The 12327-nt window shown below is 40.5% G+C and overlaps 1 pseudogene; it reads left to right on the forward strand.

Moving 5' to 3' along the window:
- LOC135511080 (ryanodine receptor 2-like) overlaps positions 1–12327 on the forward strand; it is a 93351-nt pseudogene that overhangs the window by 38372 nt on the left and 42652 nt on the right.

Genomic DNA, 12327 nt, shown 5'->3' on the forward strand with positions numbered 1-12327 from the left:
GATTTGAACCAACAACCCTTCGGTTACTGGCCCAATGCTCCTAACTGCTAGGCTACCTGTCGCCTTCTATATATATTATAAAATATATATGTCCATTTAAAGAGCATTTTATATATTATATTGTTCTGATATGTGTTATAAAGTTATAATTTTTTCCCGTTATTAGTGTGTCAGTACCAGAGAACCTGGAATTCGTGGTGAATAAATATGCAGAACACACCCATGAGAAGTGGTCAATGGACAAGGTAACTGAGCTTTGAGTTTACTATGAGTATATTAGTTTTGAGTTTAAAATATGTACTGTACAAGAACTCTGTGGACACTGTCATTCTATGTAATGTGTGAACTGCTGTGTATGAAGAAGATTATGCTGTGTGTGTATAGGAATATCATCCTGTATATGATTCATTATGTATGTTTATCTTTCCCTTGTCTCAGTTTGCAAATGGCTGGGTCCATGGGGAGCTCTGTGAAAAGACCAAAGTACACCCTCTCCTGAAGCCTTACAGAGCTCTGGCTGAGAGGGTAGGTCTAAGCTACAACATACAGAGTACTGTTTGTTTTAGGATTTGATTGATATTTTGAATAAAATGTCGATTTGTCTAATATTTGTCTGTCGTGAACATATTGCAGTCCCAGAGTTTTATCATCCTGCTCTGTCACATTGGTTTTCCTCAGGACAAAGAGGCGTATCGCTGGTCTGTAAAGGAGACCGTGCGAAGTATGTTGGCCTTTGGCTGGACCATAGAGAGAACTAAAGAGGGAGATGGCCTTGGCCTACTCACCTGCTCACACCGCATCTCCCAGGCTGGACAGGTAAAGTACTACGTTATTATAGGACCCGAATCCATAAGACCTCACACAAGTCCTGCTCTGATATGAACCTGACTTTTCCCATCTGTTGCATTTCTTCCTTCCTTGCTTTCTTCTTTGAAACTGAGCAGCTGTACTGTCCATATTGTTGTTGTAGATGTTGTTCCCATTTGTTGTTGCTGTTGCTTTCATTCACACTGAATTTACTGAACTATTGCAATGGATTCATAAAAAGATGTAAATGAATGCATATCTCTGTCTCTGCGGTTTAGCTGTCGTTTGAAGGAGCATCAACCTTCACCCCCAAGCCAATGGACATGAGCAGTGTGACACTCTCATGGGACCAGTGTGTAAGTCAGGACATAGACATACTGTATTCATATACAATTAGGATTATTGTTATTGACTGATTGTTTTATACTTTCCTTCAGTCTGTGACTGAATTGCTGGCTGAGAACTACCATAACACCTGGTCCAGGAAGAAGAAGCAGGAAGTGGATGCTAAAGGTAGCATTTCATCACAAACCATGATGAATTAAGCTCAAACAGGGTTTTTGCCTCTACTGTAGGTGATTTCGTGTACCACTGGCAACTTGAAACCAGGCCAAAAAGTTACTCAGTGGTTCTGAAGCAAAGTGCTATGCAGAGTGATTAATATACAGAATTACTTTTTACTTTTCATCTAAATGCTTATGTGAAAAAGATTGGTAAATTCTCTCAAAAGCGCTGGCTATCCTTTCTGAATTTCATATACGTTAATCTATTATACTTTGATCTAATTTGTTACTCCAGGGGGAGGGGGTCATTCTACGCTGGTGCCCTATGATGCCCTCCCTACCAAGGAGAAAGCCAAACTGAGAGAGAAAGCCCAGGATGTCCTGAAGTTCTTCCAGCTGAACGGCTACACAGTGTGGAGGTGAGGAACTGTCTGTCAATGACTGACAACTGATGCTAATGGCCAGTGGTCATTGTTCTGTAGTCCTTTACACTGTAGTCCTTTACAACCTGTATACAGGTTGCAAATGGCAGATTTGGACTCTGTTGGAGCGAGCAAGCATTTCGTTATACCTTTAATAACATCTGCTAAACATGTGTATGTGACCAATAAAATGTGATTTGATTTTATAAGTGCCTAAATTGGAACGCAGTGGTTGTACAGTAACATGCTATACATGAAGTCAAAGCTCTGGGTCTGCACTTCACAGTGCTGTATGGGCTTTGACTGACAGCTGTTCTGAACTTGAGCACCACAAGCATCAAGAAGTTGCCCCTATCCTTCCTGCTAACTGTGCCAACTTTTGCAAAAAGAATTGCTGTCATTTATTTTCAAAGATGAGAAGTTCAGGATTATAATGGATTCCGCTTTGATGTCAAACAAGCAAGCCAAACATCCGTGAATATGAATGTGCACTTCACATTTCCATATCATAAACCTCATAATGTTTAATGTACAGTTTCAAGATGACATGACTTTATACCCTGGGTTGTTCTGAACATGAATGAGCCTATGTTTGTTGTATTGTGAAGAAAATCTCCTGCGGACCACGCATCTGAATGCACCCATGATTCCGTTCTATGCATATGAATTGCTTAGTGAAAGGCTAACACTACAAGGTTGTATTTTATAATTTAGCTATTCACGTTGGCAATAGAAGAAGCTTTCAAATTAGGCCCACCTGACCCAGATTGCAATTTATAATGGACCGTTTTTGGATTGCGTAAACAACAACACTAATTGTGTGAAGGTGGGGATGCAGAGTTGTGTTCCAAAGAAAATAACTACAAGTGTTTTTGCTCTAGTTCCTCAATGGCACAGCTAGGAGTGCCAAGAAAAGCACCATATAGTTGAAGACTCTTCTTTGAGTCATAAAAGTGCATCGAAATGACGTAGGAACTGTTTACACTTTGGAGAGGTGTGTGGCAACTAAGAAATAACAGTTAGACCTCGCACTCAAACCCTTGTCATTTTTTGGTCTTATGTTGCGCCTACCCCAAAGAATATTCTTATGTTACTGAATGTATCCAGAGTATTTTCAGATTTTGTTGTCAACAAATGCGGCGAAAAGAACAGTAATGCACATGAAATCAACAGTGTAACGTTTGGATTCAGTCCTCACCTTTTAGTCTAATAATTTTCCCATAATCTCCAAACTTTTACTTTTTAATTGATACAATGTTTATGCATATGCTATCCATATTTATTAAATGTAGCCATATCCATATAGTCTAATTCCCACCAGTGTAAGGGGTTAATCATTGTTGTGCATCCTTAACCTAAAACTTACATTAAATATCGAACTGTTATGTGCCTTACTCAAATGTATACAGTAAACCTCTATTAGCCTCAGTGTCCAGACAATCTGTCTTCCTGACCTCTTGACGACATCACTGTGCTGCATCTCTGCACAGGGACAGAAAGGCAGCAGAGATGGACTCACCAGCCATAGCAAACCGTTTTGCCTACACTTTCCTACAGCAGCTCCTCTCATACACAGAGGAGGCCCAAGAATACATGCAGGAGCTGGGTAAGGATGGTAGTCATACATCACCAGGCATCTTTCCTTTTATAAGTGACGTCACTCATCTCTTACAACACATAGCATGTAATTGGATATGTTGTGTTTTTCCTCAGAGCTTATGCAGGCAAGAGGTCAGATGCCAATAGTAGAGGCTCCCCACCAACAGCAGATTGACTTTTTCAGCAAGGTTTGTAAATGTAAAACCACTTTTATTTTCCAGTCCAACAACTGAGATGGGCATGTACTGTAGGTGGATGTGAAAGAACAGTTTCCACTCTGTTGTCCTGCTTGATTTGTCCCTGGCTATTATTCATTTCTTTACAACCACACACTGATATAGGCTAATTCGTTTTGTTGGGTGGTTGCCATGGGCAACTCAGTAACTGAAAGCTATTGTGGCTCCAGGAATTGATACAGCCATTTTCGAAACCCATGTGGGCGTGTCGATTGCCATCAGACCGTTGATTAAGCCTCCCACGCTCCCTGTAAAGAGACAGAAAATAAAAGGGTCTAATTCCCACTGATGGGACCGCTGATTCATGTTGCAGCCAGCCATGTATCTCTGCAGTCTCCACACAGAGATCAATGCTAAGACATAGCAACAAATACAGCACAACAACTGACTTTTCCATAGGAAATAACTCAAAACTGATGCAATGGATAAAAACAGGGTCAATTTACCAAACTACATTGATAAAGTGATATGAATAGTCCATATTGGTGTGCTGACACAAATAAATAGTGTGTTAGGTCTATTGGGTTAGATTAGCCTAAAAACACATCTCCCACAGGTGGCGTTACCCCTACTGGAGCAGTACCTGAAGAACCATCGCCTCTACTTCCTTTCCACCACAGCCAGATCACGAGGCAACGGAGGTCATGCCTCCAATAAGGAGAAGGAGATGGTCACCAGGTATCAGTTATTAACATATTACAATAATAACATGTTAGCAGTATTTAGCTTTTAAGTGTTTTTGTCATAACTGTCTAAGCACTTTAAAAGGGGCATTTAAACCAACTTGGCTTTAAATGTGCCCAGGAACATAGGTGTCCTCTGTCTTCTCTACCTTTTACATTCTCATCATATTTCTATTCCTCTTCTCTCCATCCCTCTCTCTTGTCCTCCCATCTTCAGCCTGTTCTGCAAATTGGGAGCTCTTGTCAGACAAAGGATCTCTCTGTTTGGTAAGGATGGTGTAAAGTTAACATGAAGCTTATTTACTCAAGATCTGTTTACATCTCATGTCTCTGTTCATGTTGTCATATTGCTACTGTTTGCGTTCATCTGCATATACAATAGAACATGATTTGGGAAGGGTGTAACATGACTGAGGAGATGGGCGACACCTGGAGGGGGTGGAGACTAGCACAAAGCAGGTGAAACAGATCAGGGTGCGACAGAGTGATGGTTTTATGTGGAATCATACTGCCCCACAGAACCCTTCCAGCCCTTCAGTGGTTCTTTGCTGTTCAAAAAATGTTTCTTTCCTCATTTAGTGATAATTATAATGTAGGGCCGGTGGCTTATTCAGATATTTTGGGGCATGTCTTTTTGTGCAACAATGAATGAGTGTCATTTCAGTTGATCTAATCTATTGTGTTATGCTATTGCATGTTATACTGTATATAACTATGGCCAGTGATGGTGTCTTGTGAAAGACTCACGTATGGCCTTGTGTAATTTGAGAACTGTTGACTAAGTCAGTAGTACTCAATTCTCTCCTCAGGGACTCCCATCTGTTCCAGAGCTAGCACACCTAATTCAACTTGTTAATACACACACCTATAAACACAACCTGTAACTATTTAATATGGCTATTACAAAAGAATAAAAAACCTTGAATCGCTCAACAAAAATCCTTTGAGATTAAGCAAGGTGCTTTATAGAACCATTCTCCATAAAGGTTATATAAAGAGCCATAAAAATGGATTCTATATAGCCCTAAAAAGGATTGTAAGTAGTGGAATCCTTTTTGGTGCAATTTAGAACCTTTTTTTAATGGTTCTTTATAGAACCTTATGAAATGGTTCTTTGTAGCAGCATACATGTTCCATTTAGAACCTTGAGCATGGTTCTTTATAGAACCTTCAAAAAAGGTTCCATATAGCACCAAAAAGGGTTCCGCTATGGTTACAAGACAAATAAGCCTTATTTGGTACTATATAGAAGCATTTGTTCTTAGTGTGTACAAAGACACATAACCTATCCGTCTCCACACACCTAAGCCCCAGATCCTATTAGCAGTTTATGAGATTGTGATCCCTATGATTTTGATTTCCCCTGTGTGTGTTTCCTCAGGGAGCGAGGCACCTTCCATCGTCAGCTGTCTTCTCATACTGGCCCAGTCTCTGGATGTCAGGTAGATAACACCATCTCACTGTTACCCAGGTTGGCTAAGCTGTTGTCAATCAGGCACTTGATGTTATCTGATCCTCTTACTTCCCCATGGCTAACCAGTCCCCACCAGTCTTCTAGTTAGCTACCTTTTGCCTGGTTAAGAAAGAAGCTTCTTTACTAAATGAAAATCGACAAAATCTTGTTTAAACCAAGATGGCATTGCAGTCAGACGTCCTTTGTTCTCGTCGTGTCCCGTGTTTATATATATATATATATATATACATATATTTACATCTTTCTTCGCATATCTTTTATATATTTTATTTTCTAAAAAACGCAACTTCAAAACACAATCCTGCAACCTGCCTCACCATATATATATATATATATATATATATATATATATATATATATATATATATATATGATATATATATATAGATATATATATATAGATATATATAGATATATATATATATATATATATGTGTGTGTATATATATATATATATATATATATATATATATATATGTGTGTGTATATATATATATATATATGTGTGTGTGTATGTATATATGTATATATGTATATATGTATATATATGTATATATGTATATATGTATATATATGTATATATGTATATATGTATATATTTATATACAGTGCCTTGTGAAAGTATTCGGCCCCCTTGAACTTTGCGACCTTTTGCCACATTTCAGGCTTCAAACATAAAGATATAAAACTGTATTTTTTTGTGAAGGATCAACAACAAGTGGGACACAATCATGAAGTGGAACGACATTTATTGGATATTTCAAACTTTTTTAACAAATCAAAAACTGAAAAATTGGGCGTGCAAAATTATTCAGCCCCTTTACTTTCAGTGCAGCAAACTCTCTCCAGAAGTTCAGTGAGGATCTCTGAATGATCCAATGTTGACCTAAATGACTAATGATGATAAATACAATCCACCTGTGTGTAATCAAGTCTCCGTATAAATGCACCTGCACTGTGATAGTCTCAGAGGTCCGTTAAAAGCGCAGAGAGCATCATGAAGAACAAGGAACACACCAGGCAGGTCCGAGATACTGTTGTGAAGAAGTTTAAAGCCGGATTTGGATACAAAAAGATTTCCAAGCTTTAAACATCCCAAGGAGCACTGTGCAAGCGATAATATTGAAATGGAAGGAGTATCAGACCACTGCAAATCTACCAAGACCTGGCCGTCCCTCCAAACTTTCAGCTCATACAAGGAGAAGACTGATCAGAGATGCAGCCAAGAGGCCCATGATCACTCTGGATGAACTGCAGAGATCTACAGCTGAGGTGGGAGACTCTGTCCATAGGACAACAATCAGTCATATATTGCACAAATCTGGACTTTATGGAAGAGTGGCAAGAGGAAAGCCATTTCTTAAAGATATCCATAAAAAGTGTTGTTTAAAGTTTGCCACAAGCCACCTGGGAGACACACCAAACATGTGGAAGAAGGTGCTCTGGTCAGATGAAACCAAAATTGAACTTTTTGGCAACAATGCAAAACGTTATGTTTGGCGTAAAACAACACAGCTCATCACCCTGAACACACCCTATCCCCACTGTCAAACATGGTGGTGGCAGCATCATGGTTTGGGCCTGCTTTTCTTCAGCAGGGACAGGGAAGATGGTTAAAATTGATGGGAAGATGGATGGAGCCAAATACAGGACCATTCTAGAAGAAAACCTGATGGAGTCTGCAAAAGACCCGAGACTGGGACGGAGATTTGTCTTCCAACAAGACAATGATCCAAAACATAAAGCAAAATCTACAATGGAATGGTTCAAAAATAAACATATCCAGGTGTTAGAATGGCCAAGTCAAAGTCCAGACCTGAATCCAATCGAGAATCTGTGGAAAGAACTGAAAACTGCTGTTCACAAATGCTTTCCATCCAACCTCACTGAGCTCGAGCTGTTTTGCAAGGAGGAATGGGAAAAAATTTCAGTCTCTCGATGTGCAAAACTGATAGACATACCCCAAGCGACTTACAGCTGTAATCGCAGCAAAAGGTGGCGCTACAAAGTATTAACTTAGGGGGGCTGAATAATTTTGCACGCCCAATTTTTCAGTTTTTGATTTGTTAAAAAAGTTTGAAATATCCAATAAATGTCGTTCCACTTCATGATTGTGTCCCACTTGTTGTTGATTCCTCACAAAAAAATACAGTTTTGTATCTTTATGTTTGAAGTCTGAAATGTGGCAAAGGGTCGCAAAGTTCAAGGGGGCCGAATACTTTCGCAAGGCACTGTATATATATATATATATATATATATATATATATATATCGTTTTTTTAATGTATTATTTACCTAAAATCTAACATCCACAAATAGAAGCTAGCCAGTAGCTAGCCAGTTTACTGGCTAACGTTAGTATTCAGCTAACCACGGTTGGTGGTCATCAGCTATCCTTTAGCTCGAAAAGCTATTGCCAGTTTTGTACAACGCGACTCAGACCAGAACATACCGGACCTATTTTTCTCTCCATATCCCTGGATTTCTACCCCTACTGTATTTATTTTGCTCCTTTACACCCCATTATTTCTATCTCTACTTTGCACATTCTTCCACTGCAAATCTACCATTCCAGTGTTTTACTTGCTACATTGTATTTACTTTGCCACCATGGCCTTTTTTTGCCTTTACCTCCCGTATCTCACCTCATTTGCTCACATTGTATATAGACTTATTGTCACGGGTGTCGTCGGATGAAGGATGAGACCAAGGTGCAGCGTACTTTGAGTTCCACTTAATTTATTAACGAAGTGAAACTTTAGAAAAGACAAAACAATAAAGAATAAAATTACCGAACAGCTTCGTTGTGCAAACTACCTGCACAAAAATAAAGACAAGATCCCTCACAGAAGGAGGGTAAAGGGCTGCTTAAGTATGATCCCCAATCAGAGACAACGATAGACAGCTGCTTCTGATTGGGAACCACACTCGGCCAGAAACAAAGAAATAAAGAACATAGAATGCCCACCCAAATCACACCCTACCCAAACCAAAATAGAGACATAAAAAGGCTCTCTGTCAGGGCGTGACACTTATTTTTCTACTGTATTATTGACTGTTGTTTTACTCCATGTCTAACTCTGTTGTTGTATGTGTCGAACTGCTTTGCTTTATCTTGGCCAGGTCGTAATTGTAAATGAGAACTTGTTCTCAACTTGCCTACCTGGTTAAATAAAGGTGAAATAAATAAAAATATCTGTTGGTATCACTGTTGGTGCCAGGGCTGCCTTGTAAGATTGCGATCTCAATGGAACTCACCTGCTTAGATAAAGGACTCAGTTGATAAATGAACAAATAGTGTTGCCAATAGCTAGAGGACTCATGTGTAGTACTCTTTTTTTTAGTGAGCAGGTATATTTGATGAAGAAAAAGACTATAAAAATGCTCTTCATTCATGTTTGCAAATTACACTCTTTGACATTATAAACAGTATATTGCTAATTTAGACCAGATGTTATATATGAGCCAATAATGGCATTCAATTCATTCAATAATATGGGTAACCTCCTTCAGGACTTTGATGAAGACTGCTCCAGAATCAGCAAGGGTCTCGCTACGGTCCTTCTTCGAGGCTGCAGCGGTGGACCTGGAGATGACCGTGGAGAACCTCTCTATGACCCAGAACTGGACCCAGTCCAGAGGGGTGGCCCAGATCCTGGACTACACCAATACCACCCTGCTGCCGACTCTCACCTCCATTTTTGAACACCTCAGCCACAATCAGTATGGAGAGGACCTCTTGGGTACGTGTGGCTCTGTATCCTGGGAGGTAGAATAATATGTGTGGTGTTATTATGAGAGTTTGTCAGTTTGGGGAGGCCATACATAAGAATAATCATTCATCCTCTCAAAGTTGAGTAAGGTATTTATGGTTATTTGTGGGATAAATGGATTTCTTGTGTATTTTCCAGGTTGACGTTTATTGGAATGAGTCTTGTGCTGGAGGGAGAACTGGGTGATTTCTACTACATAGGCCAGCTGGAAAGTCAAAATTGGCATTATTTTAAAAATTAATGAAAACTAAAATGAGCTTTGTGGTCTTCATTTGAGGTTAGGGTTAGGCATTAGGGTTAGCAGTGTGGTGAGGGTAAGGTTTAAAATCAGACTTTGTGGCTGTGCCAGCTAGTGACCAATCTGCAGAGCTGACTCCAGAACAAGATTCATGATGACAAATGCTAATCTGCTGGCTGTATGAGTCACTCTCAAAACCCACAGTATCAATAGTGTAAATACAATCATCCAAATCTATCTGTAATCACAACCGCTTGTCTTCCAACTACGTTGTCCACAAGAGCCCATCTTCCATCATACCGTACATTGTCAATGCCCTCCATGTGTCTGGTAGTGGGTGAGACGCCAGTGAGCAGCTGGATTTAAGACCTCTTAAATCATTCAGAAATGCCCAGCCAGCTTCCATGCCTCATCTCATTAAATCTCAGTCATTTACATGGCGAGGTGGCACATTCTCTCTGCCAGTGATCACGACGGCTATTCACTAATTATTTATTACATTAATCAAATCTCACCCACTGTGAGCCCTCGCTGTCTCTACATATCAACTTCCCTCTAGCCTTCACACTGTAGCTACTAGCCAACACTCAGGAAGTTGTCTGGAAATCTTAAGCTTCAGAGGACGAATCTCAGCGAGTCTCACCTTCTCCTTTACAGTGGACAGTGTCCAGGTGTCCTGTTATAAGATCCTCAACAGCCTCCACTCACTTGGCATCAGCAAAAGTTTCTACGTGGAGGGGTACTTTTTGTCATTTAGCTTTGTGTGATGTAGCATTCCAATATATGACAGTTAATGTATATGTTTGTAAATGCTCCAGATGAATACAGTCGTAAAGTATGCACGACGTTGTACACATCAATATTCCTCTCTCTCAGTGGCTTAATATGGCTGTGTTGTCATGCACATGGTGTATTGTGTGGGAGACAGAGCTGTCAGCAATCTGTGCGTGGGTTTGTAGGCAGAGGCCGTCAGCAGGAGCGTGTCTGGCAGCGCTGTCAGGGGCTTTCCCTGTATGTTTCCTGGAGCCAGCTCTGAATGAGGACAACCCGTACTCCATCTACAACACCATGAGCCCCAGAGAGCGAGAGGGTAACCATACACACACCTACTACTCTGTTTAGTTACACTTTTAGAGAAAAAGTTGCTATCTAGAACCTAAAAGGGTTATTTGGCTGTCCCCGTAGGGGAACCCTTTGAAGAAACCGTTTTGGTTCCAGGTAGAAGAACTCTTGGGTTTCTTGTAGAGCCCTTTCCACAAATAACCTTTTTTTCCTTGGAGTGAAGCTGAGGTGTTTGAATCTGTCCCTTCTCCTTTGTTTCAGATGTGGGAGTTCCGGATGAGGTGGAGGAGGTGTGTCCTCTCTTGCCATCTCTGCAGCAGCTCCTGGGGGAGGTGGAGGAGCTGGCAGGGGCAGGCTCAGGGGCACGCCAAGCCCAGTACAGCCATGTTACTGAGATCACCCTACCCTTGCTCTGCAGCTATGTGTCCCGTTGGTGGCAGCACGGTCCCGAGGGCCAGCTGGAGAGCCCAGTCTGCACCTCACTCACCTCCCAGCATGCAAGCACACTGCTGGGCAACATCCTCCGCATCATCCACAACCACCTGGGAACAGGCCAGGGAGACTGGATGAAGCGCCTGGCAGGTAGTCCTATACTGCTCTCTTTTCCATCTGCATCTTCTGTCCACCCTAAGGATGATATAGTAGTTGTCATCACAGACCTGCACAGGATCCAGTTGTCTTCAGTCCATATGTTTGCCTCATAGCCTCAATCACTCACTATTACTCATTGTTTGTGGCACCATGAAACAGTGTCGTGTCTTTGGCTATGCCGGATTAAGTGATATGACATGCTATTCTATAAAATAATTTCTCCGTAATTAAAATCACCTGATTGAGCTAATCATGTAAATGTAATTAACTAGAGAGTCGGGCACCACAAAATAATATTTATAAAGATGTTATCTTCTGAATAAACTCTTAAAGACCTAGTAATATTTTACATCAATAGCAGTCAATATCAATCGTCATCTTAATTCAGTCTCATCTGAAAGTTGTAAATTCTTGCACGAACCCTGGCTAACAATTTGAATCAACAATACAATGTTTGTTTACTTATTTATTTATTAAATGCCTAACTAATCACACAGAATTACACATACACATAATTAAATCATAACTTGATTACAAATTACCTCATAAAGGAAAACGTCCCTAGCGGGCGAAACAGATAGGACAGTTTGTTACACAAAAGAAAAGGGCTGGGTTTGAGTGAAAGAGCGGGAAGACTGAGGAACAAAGGGTAGAAGCTGTGCTATCGTAAATACAGTATCTTATGCATTCTAAATTACCGCCCATTTGGAAAAGGAAAATGCAATAAATATTTACTCTGAGCTGCGCTTCGGTAGGTTGGTGGTAGATGGAAGGCCGTGTTGCCCAACCAAGTCTTTTGAAGAATGTCTCTGGTTGTCAATTGGATACGTTGTAGTAATGTCGTTGTGTGGTAGACGCGATACTCTGTCTGTTCCTTCCTAACCTGCTGGGAACGTCAGAACCTGCGTTTGCAGCTGCTGTTGCTAACTCAACGGCTAGG

The sequence above is a fragment of the Oncorhynchus masou genome, chromosome 23 (assembly GCF_036934945.1).
Source record: "Oncorhynchus masou masou isolate Uvic2021 chromosome 23, UVic_Omas_1.1, whole genome shotgun sequence".
In the NCBI taxonomy this organism is placed as follows: domain Eukaryota; kingdom Metazoa; phylum Chordata; class Actinopteri; order Salmoniformes; family Salmonidae; genus Oncorhynchus; species Oncorhynchus masou.